The 9,013-nt window shown below is 47.4% G+C and overlaps 1 long non-coding RNA gene across 1 annotated transcript; it reads left to right on the plus strand.

Moving 5' to 3' along the window:
• Nucleotides 1-3,090: 3,090 nt before the first annotated feature.
• LOC143269495 (uncharacterized) lies at nt 3,091-4,596 on the plus strand. The gene is made up of 3 exons (XR_013045923.1): nt 3,091-3,319; nt 3,508-3,754; nt 3,894-4,596. It is a non-coding gene; the product is annotated as an uncharacterized LOC143269495 (long non-coding RNA).
• The last annotated feature ends 4,417 nt before the right edge of the window (nt 4,597-9,013 follow it).

A 9,013-nucleotide genomic window follows, 5' to 3' on the forward strand; every position in this document is an offset into this window, starting at 1 on the left:
ATTCATCTGTCCACTAACGTCTGCAAACAAGCAGTTATTGATCACTCACCCTGTGCCAGGCACAAGGCTCAGGGCTGCAGATAAAGAGGTGAGAAGATAAGGTCCTTGCCCTCACCCTGTTGACCTTCCAGTGAGGGAGAAAGAAAATATGCAGAGAGAATGAGTAACAGGAGGGACCGAACCACCTCCAGATAGAGGGATGCTGCACCCAGAGACATTCATGCTCACCCAAGGAAGGGCGGGAGGAGGGAAGACATGAGGGGTGGAGAGCACAGGAGAGAAAAAGGAATGATTTGGAGAGGCAGGCAGGGAAGATCCCTGAGGCGGTGACATCTAAGCTCAGAACTGCACACAAGAAGAGGTGACTGTCACTGGGTCTGGCCCTCATGTGTTCCCAAGGAGCATTCCTACTGTCCTACCTCCTTTTGATCTAGAGGTAAGGAAGACAGGCATGGGCTCCAGGGTCTGATGCTAAAAGCTGGGTGAGTCTTGGGGAGTTGATTTCAGTTCTTCGTGCCTCTGTTTCATCATCTGGAATATTTGAAGTTAGATAGAAACAGTGACACGTTCATAGGACTACAGTAACTTAATTGGCTATGGAATATAGGCAGGCAAAAAAAAAAAAGAGATGATAACAAATAATGATACCAGGTGAGCTGTTAAATATGGCATCAAAGACATAATCTAGGTGAGAAAAAATTGACTAATATTGTCTTCATCAAAATTAGAAATCTAACTGGTCAATGGTGGCGCACACCTTTAATCCCAGCACTTGGGAGGCAGAGGCAGGCAGATCTTTGTGAGTTCAAGGCCAGCCTGGTCTACAGAGTAAATTCCAGGACAGCCAGTGTTACACAAAGAGCCACTACAGCTGTACCAAATGATCTTGAAAGGCAAAGCCAGAGGGATGGATGAAGATCTCCTAGCTGGTAGGACCAGGAAAGGCTGTAAGAGTTTTTCAGCTGACAAAACGGATCTATATTCCAATTATGGTAGTGGTTACAAAAACTATACCCATGTCAAAACTCATAGAACTGGGTAAGCACAAAAAGTCGATTTCACTGAATGCTAATTAAAAATAATTAAAAGCAAGCAATGATCATGTTGCCTTAGCTCAGCCCGTCATACCCAAGCTCCTCTCTCTCTCTCTCCTTTCCCTACAACTATAAACTTCTTTTTTTTTTTTTTGTTTTTTTTTTTTTTTTGTGTGTGTGTGTTTTGTTTTTCGAGACAGGGTTTCTCTGTGTAGCTTTGGTGCCTGTCCTGGATCTCGCTCTGTAGAGCAGGCTGGCCTCGAACTTACAGAGATCCTCCTGGCTCTGCCTCCCGAGTGCTGGGATTAAAGGTGTGCGCCACCACCGCCTGGCTTCAACTATGAACTTCTTAAAGGGGAGACACTTCCATGTCATACGTTTATGAAGAGAGCCTAATACAGAAGAAAGAATACATTTGACTGGGAGAAAGAGAGGAAGGAGAAAGGAGTCACTACAGAAATATGCAAAGAAGAAAGGAGATGACAGGAATCCCAGCCTCCGCCAGCACCATTTCCAAGCCATTCTATTAGTCTTTGCCCCATCAGGTCCAGGATTCACATTATGAAGTTTACTTTGATTGACAGCTCAGGGATAATAGGAGGTGGAGGGCACCTAGGGAGTGTGACCCTGACATCTGCAACACCAGTGGGGGTCTTAGGGTCATCCAGTCCATTACAGTTTAGTCTTCTCTTGTTCCTTGTCTCCCACAGCAGCCTCATTGGTACCCCTCACTCTAGTCACCCCCAGCTGCTGCTTCCTACCAGCCAGATCCAGTTAGCGCTCAGCTGATCTTTTGCTCCACAGTCCTTCATTCACATGTACTTACTGAGCACCTACTATGTGTTGAGGGGGTATAGACTAACTTGCATGGATACCTGGGTGAGTTCTTGCTTACATTACCACCAGAGTTATAGATAGCAACCACAAAATGACTTTTGCATGTATTTCAATAGCACCTGGGTTATAGTCCACAAAATGGGAAGTATAATGTGGTGAGACCAAATCTGGCCAGGCTAGGCTTTCTTGCCAGAAATCACTGCTCAGCTTAGACCACCCCTTCCATAGCATCCACCTCCCCTTCCATTTGAATTGGATTGCTTCTGCTTGGGGCCTGGTGGCCTGGAGCTGAACCGATAGAAACCAGTGGCCTGGCGTCATCACCTACACTGAATGTACAGTCAGATGGCTTGATTTTCTATCCTGTGTCATTTTACCTGTAAAGTGGACAGGAATGTCTACTATGGCCTTCCAGGATTGTGGTTCAGCGGGATTAGCCATGTACAGTCACATAAGGGCATACGCCCACTCACTGCTCCTTATCAGCCGAACTCAGCCCAGGAGAGCTAGTGCTGCTAGGAACATTTAGGAGCCCAGGCCCCTTGCCCTGGAGATGCAGCCTCTGTATGGCTAAATATGGAGCTAAGACAAGGCCAGGAAGGGTCTTCTGGCCCCTGGACTCTTGCAGTCAAAAGTGTAGGCAATGACTCAGTAGGGATAATATTCCCTGCATCCATCAAGTAAGTTTCAGGAGAGGGCTCGTGTCTGTCAGTGACACAGGCAGGAGGGTAGAGGACAGCTAAGACCCAGGAAGGTTCCTTAGATGACAGATGTGTGCTGCCAGTTGACATGGGGCCCCCACCTCTCTTCTCACCCCGCCCCCCATTCCTGAAGCTGGACTCCCTTCCCGAAGGATTCCAGCCACGCTATCAGTCACGGGAGCCCCCGCTACGCCTTCGCTAGGCGGGAGAGTCACGGGTTTTGCGTTCCCAGAAAAGCACCTTTGCTCCAGTAGGGAGAATGCCTTTGGGCTGATAAAGACTTGCCGTGTCCAGTTATGGTAGGAATATTGCAAGGGGGTGAAGCTATTTTCTGCCACATGTCTATCTCTCCAGCAGGCACGGTGACATTACTGGAGATCCAAATAGTCCCCGGCCATAGAAGGTCACAGGGCTGAAGGCAAGCCTCGCTCTCCAAGCGCCACACTGAAGGAAGAATTATTTTCATCACCCGTGGGGGGCGCGGGCGGCGGCGAGGGGGAGCGGTCTGGGGACCCTGACCGCTGGGGACTGCCATCCCGTCCATCCTGTACCAAGCCCATCTCACTGACTACAGACCTCTGTTGAACCAGTCCGCCCTTGTGCCCTGGTCTGGTGGCGAATGTTTATTTTTAGTCTATGATCCCCTAAGAATTCGGGTGGGCCCTTGTGGAGGAGGGGGAGGGAGGAGGGAGGAGGAAGAGAAACTTGAAGGCCTGGAGGGCCAGGGAGGACACAGACCAGTTCAAGGTCAGTCCTCTCCCTTTTCTGCCTACCCTAGCTCGGGGGGTTTAGGGGTGTTCACATCCCTTCCTCTCTTCCCCTTTTCTCTGAGGGCTTTGGAGAACCATGAGCTTTCCCTTTCTCTTTCTAGTGACCCTTGCTATTTGGGGTTCTCCTACCATGGGCGCCCATGAGCTTTCCCTTTCTCTTTCTAGTGCCCCTTGCTATTTGGGGTTCTCCTACCATGGGCGCCGAGCAGGACTCAAAGGCCCTCTCCCTTCTGCCTGTGAAGAGATGTGTCTAGGTCCATGCCCTTGGCCTGCCCGGCACCACAGTGGAACATTAATAAATGTGAGCAGCCAGAAGCGTAGGTTTCACTGCCTCTTCCTATAGGCAAAAAGCCCGAGAAGTGGAAGAACCAGCAAGGGGAAGCGATGGAGAGTGTGAAGCTCTTACAGAATCGTAAGTCATTGTCTCTAGTTCCTGCCTCTGTTCTGAGACGTTCTCTGGAGCCCTCTGGGCCTTGTCTTGGCCTGAGTGATCCACAGAGGAGTTGCTTGTCTTACTCCTCACCTTCTTATTTCCCTGACCTTCTCCCCAGCGTACCCAGGCCCTGCTCGGCCACCGCCTGCAGGAGAACCCTGCCATGCTGACTCAAACCTTGGCTCGGCTGCACACAAGCCATGTGACTCCTGGCAAGCTGCCCTGCCCCCAGCAAGAGATTGGGAAAGGTCTCTGGAGAGTGGTGCTGAGGACTCCCAGGAGTATGTGTAAGATGGCTGGGCCATAGTAGCTGCTTAATAAATGGCTGTGTTTTGTTTTTTAAACCATTCAATAGCATTTCCTTTTCCTGTACATTTGATCCTTCTTCCTATTTTTCCTGCCAAGCTGCTTCAGTATTTTATAGAGCACTTGCCCATCCATCAGCACATCTCCACACGATGTCTTGAGGAAAGCCCGGTCGTTATATGTGATCATTAGTCCCATCACACAGGTAAAGATACTCTTGATCCAGAAGAGTATCTGTTCATCCTCAGGTCAGGGAAGCAACACAGAGCTAGCTGCCCCAGCTGGCACTCACAGCAACCTGGCCAAGAAGATGTCATCCGATACAAGCTGCACCCGTCCCTCCCTGGTAAAATGGGGACTTGTGCTGTGGGGCATTCAGAGGAAAGTAAAACTCTACAAGTTAGCCATTTTTATTTTGTTTGGGGTTTTTGTTTGTCTGTTTGTTTTTTGAGACATGGTCTCACTATGTAGCCCAGTCTCTGTCTTCTGAGTGCTATGATTAAAGGTGTGCACAACCAGGCCCAGCTTATTTCTTTTTTGTTTGTTTGTTTGTTTGGGTTTTTTGTTTGTTTGTTTGTTTTTGGAGACAGGGTTTCTCCGTGTAGCTTTGGACTTATTTCTATCTGTCTATCTATCTATCTATCTATCTATCTATCTATCTATCTATCTATCTATCTATCTAGCTATCTAGCTATCTATCTATCTATCTATCGTCTATTATCTATCAGCTATCAATCTATTATCTGTCTATCTATATACCTATTATCTATCATCTATCTGTCTGTATATCTATTATCATCAACTATCTGTCTATCTATCTATCTATCTATCTATCTATCTATCTATCTATCTATCTATTATCATCATCTGTCTATCTATTATCTAACTGTCTATCATCTGTCTATCTATCTATCTATTATCATCATCTAACTGTCTATCTATTATCTATCTGTCTATCTATCTATTATCATCATCTAACTGTCTATCTATTATCTATCTGTCTATCTATCTATCTATTACTGAATTTTTCTTCATTGCTCACCACCTTATTCACAGGGTCCCTCAGTTGAACCTAGAGCTCATCTATGTGGACTAGTCTAGCTAGCCAGCTGGCTCTAAGGATCCCCTGCCTCTGCCTTCTGAACACAGGAAATACAGGTGGCCACTGTTCTCACCCGGCATTTATTGGGCGCTGGGGATCTGAACTCAGTCCTTGTGCTTGCCTAGCAAACTCTATCCATTCAGTCATCTTACCAGTCTTGTGGGCTTTTAAAAAGGGGTATGTATGTATATATGTCCCCATGGAGGCTGGAAGAAGGTGGTCAATCCCCTACTTGGATCTGAAGAACAGACATTGTTTGTTCTTAACAACTGAGCCATCTCTCCAACCCCTGTTTTGGTTTTTTTAATTTGTTTGTTTATTTGTTTGTTTTTCATTTTTAGAGACATGATTTTATCCTGAGTCTGGGCTAGCCTCAACCTCAGGACCCTTCTACCACAGCCTCTCAAATACAAGGATTACAGATGGGGTGGACCACACTCAACTTCATCTATATTTTTAACAACTAAAAGGAAACTCCTTCCTTTCTGAAAAGAGACCAGGGACTTCTGACAGGGAGATGGATGGATCTCATTTCCAGAAGGTCCCCAGACCACCCCTTCATGTCCTTATTCTCTGGGACATTGACTCCTCTAGCCAAAAGCTGATTTGAACAAAGGGGAGATGTGTGTGTCCAGAGCGGAATGGAAGGTTGCTGCCAGTACGAACACCCTGTGGGAATATTCTGCTGCATTAGGAGAGACAGAGTGGGGTGGACACAAAGTTAAAGAAGGATTAAAATGAGTGCAATCCCTTTCTATCTAGGTCAAAAGGTATTAACTTAGGGACATAAAATGTATTATTTAGAAATTGAGTTTCTCTACAAATTCTCACCACCAGTTATTGCATTTCCAAGTATAATCCTTCAGACAATAATTATAATTTTGTGGTTGGCTGTTGTTAATTTGTCAGAGTTTTCAAAAGAAACAAATAGACACAGTGATGACTCTTTAAAGAGTCTCTCCTGCTTGCCTGTTGGAGAGAGCAGAAATCAGACACACTTGACTTCAGTAAGGCCTCTGGAGTTCAGGGCATTTAGGGGGAATAAATAGATACCACACATCTTTAGAGGCATGCCCGAGACAGGTCAGGAGGGAGCGCCCAACCTCACTGATGACACTTGTCTTCTGGAAATTATCTCATTATAATAAGTATATATTTAATTGATTAGTAACAGTCAATCATATTTTCCCTCTAAATAATTTAAAGTGCTTCTTTATTCTTAGAACTGGGCTATTACAGAAAGGGAAGGGGAGATGAATTATTATTAAAGCTAAAGGAATAATTATTAACGCTAAAGGCAGGATCTCACGCTGTCCAGACTGGCTTCAAACTCATTATGTATTTGAAGATGACCTTGAACTTCCGATTCCCCCACCTCTGCCTCCCAAGGGCTCGGATTACTAGCGTGTGAGGGCTTCATGCACATGAGGTGAGAACTCCTAACTGAGCTCCATCCCCAGACCAAACGTTGAATTTGTTTCTTTGAGACTGGGCCTCACTATGTAGCCCAGCCTGGACCCTAGCTCGCAATCCTCCTGCCTCAGCCTAGAGTTGATCTTTATTGAGTACCTACTATGTGTAGAACACTGGCTTTGCTTTTTGAGACAGAGTCTCACTATATGGAACTGGCTAGGCTGGAACTTGCTGTGGAAGCCCGGCTCATACTCATCCGCCTCTGCCTCCTTCACGCTGGGATTAAAGGCATACACCAGCACAGCGAGGAGGACAGTCTCCAGAACTTTCTATGTGTCCATTCAGGTGATTCTGACAGCCCCATACCAAAGGTACCATGATTATCCCTATTCGTGGGATTGAACCGACTTGTCCGATGTCACGTGACTATCAAGTGGCAGACAAGATATGAGCCAATCCTGAAAGCACAGCCATGGGTAGTTCTATATGCAAACTAGGTGCCAGTCAGCCCAAGTCATTTAGTCAACCTACTAATGAGACTGAACCAGGGCAATCTATCTCCCTCCATCCTCAGAGACCCAGGGAACCACAGGAGCCCTCTTAATCCTGACCCTTCCACCCCGGGACCATTTAGGTAGTTAATGGGAGCATGGCGGCTTTCCTTAAACATTGCTTTAGATTTTGATCTCGGGGCCATTTAAAACTCTTTGGGCTTTCATTTTGAAAACATTCATTCTTTAATCCCTTTTACGGATTATGAGGTCACGGGGGCAAGAAAAGGCCAATTTCCTCCCAATTCTACATTTTCAGTCCTGCACTAATGCATCTGTCTGGTGCCTGGGGGTGGGGGTTGGGCAGGAGAGTGGGATCCTGTCCCTGGCCTTTGCGGGGAACTTCTTCCTTCACCACAGACCCTCCAGGCAGTACTTGCTGGGAAAGGTGTTCCCACTGGACTCCAAGCTGAGAGCCCTGCTCTGTCCTCTTGATTTAAATGACAAGTAAACACAGACAGACTAAACTAAGGTGACTATCTGGTAGCTCTGAAGGAAACCTTCTAATTACAGTCTGGTAATAGGACTGCAGGCAGGAACACACACACACACACACACACACACACCGCCAACACTAAGATGGAAAGTTCCCAAGAGGAAGCCCCCATGGACAAGACACCACGGCCTCACGTTCGCAACAGTGGCAATCCCCAGCCCTGGAGCTGCTTCTTCCCCTTGCTGAAGGAGGCCGGGACTGTCTGCCTCCCTCAAGGGACTCCACTGCGCTGACTCTAGGGATACCAGACCTTCCAAATTTTCCTGAGGTTTGATTTAAGACACGACTCGAGGAGAACAAACCCGGCCTGGCAGTGATGGTTCAGCTTACTTGGAATCATTTCATCTTTGAAGAAGCTCTCTCCCTTCTCCTTCCCCTCTCTCATCGGGGATCGTGACACTGAGAGCTGAGCATGCTAGCCAAGTGATATGCTGAGCCATATTCGAAGGCTTCATTTCTTTTACAAAGGAATAATGTTGTTGATGATGATGATGATGATGATGATGATGATGGTACTACCTATTCCCACACCATCAACTCTACTTCATGTCTGATCTATCAGGAGAATCACCACGGAATTACTTCTTCTTGCCATTTTGAAACAGGTTGATCCCAAGAGCCACCCCTCACTGGCCTCCCTCTCAGGATCCTGAAGCCTCTTCCCAGCCATGGCACCCATCATACCCCACAAGAACAGGTGCTTATACACTCACACACACCACGGGCCTTCCAACTCCAAGCTCCTTGTCCTCCTCAAACAGCCTGACTCACCTGTCTCCAACTACCTAGTGTACTTTTAAGGTAGTCCGTGTTTTATCCTCAGCCTTTGTTTAAAAACAAATGTTAGTGTCACTGCCTTAATTGGAAACCTGGTGTCACTGACTCTAAGTAGAAGACAGCCATGAAAATAAATGCAGCATGTTCTCAGCACCCGGCCAGGCTTTCTCCCTGAGGCCTCCAGGGACTGAGAAAGAGATGCCTTCTTTCTCACTGTGAGCAAAAGCTCCATCGCCCATCATACTTACCTGCTCACCTGGACTCCACCCTACAGGGGCCTTGTTCTCACTCTCAGACAAACCTCAGCCCCGCCCACGCCCTGTCCACCCCCCTTCCCCCCGACCCCCCCACCCCACCCCGAGGATTCTCTGCGGCAGCATCAGTCCTTAGTGTGCAGCTCAGGCCACCTCACCAGACCTGGAGGCTAATTCCTGTCTTCCCCTTCTAACTGCAAGCTCTGCCTCTGCCACCCACCCATCAGAGCTCCCTAGCACAGCTGTAACCCCCTCCCTGGCCGTCCTCGGCTTCCCACATCTGTTCCTTCAGGATCTGTAAATACCCACCAGGTGCTGAGGGTTCTTCTGCTCCAAGGT

The sequence above is a fragment of the Peromyscus maniculatus genome, chromosome 19 (genome assembly GCF_049852395.1).
Source record: "Peromyscus maniculatus bairdii isolate BWxNUB_F1_BW_parent chromosome 19, HU_Pman_BW_mat_3.1, whole genome shotgun sequence".
Taxonomy (NCBI): domain Eukaryota; kingdom Metazoa; phylum Chordata; class Mammalia; order Rodentia; family Cricetidae; genus Peromyscus; species Peromyscus maniculatus.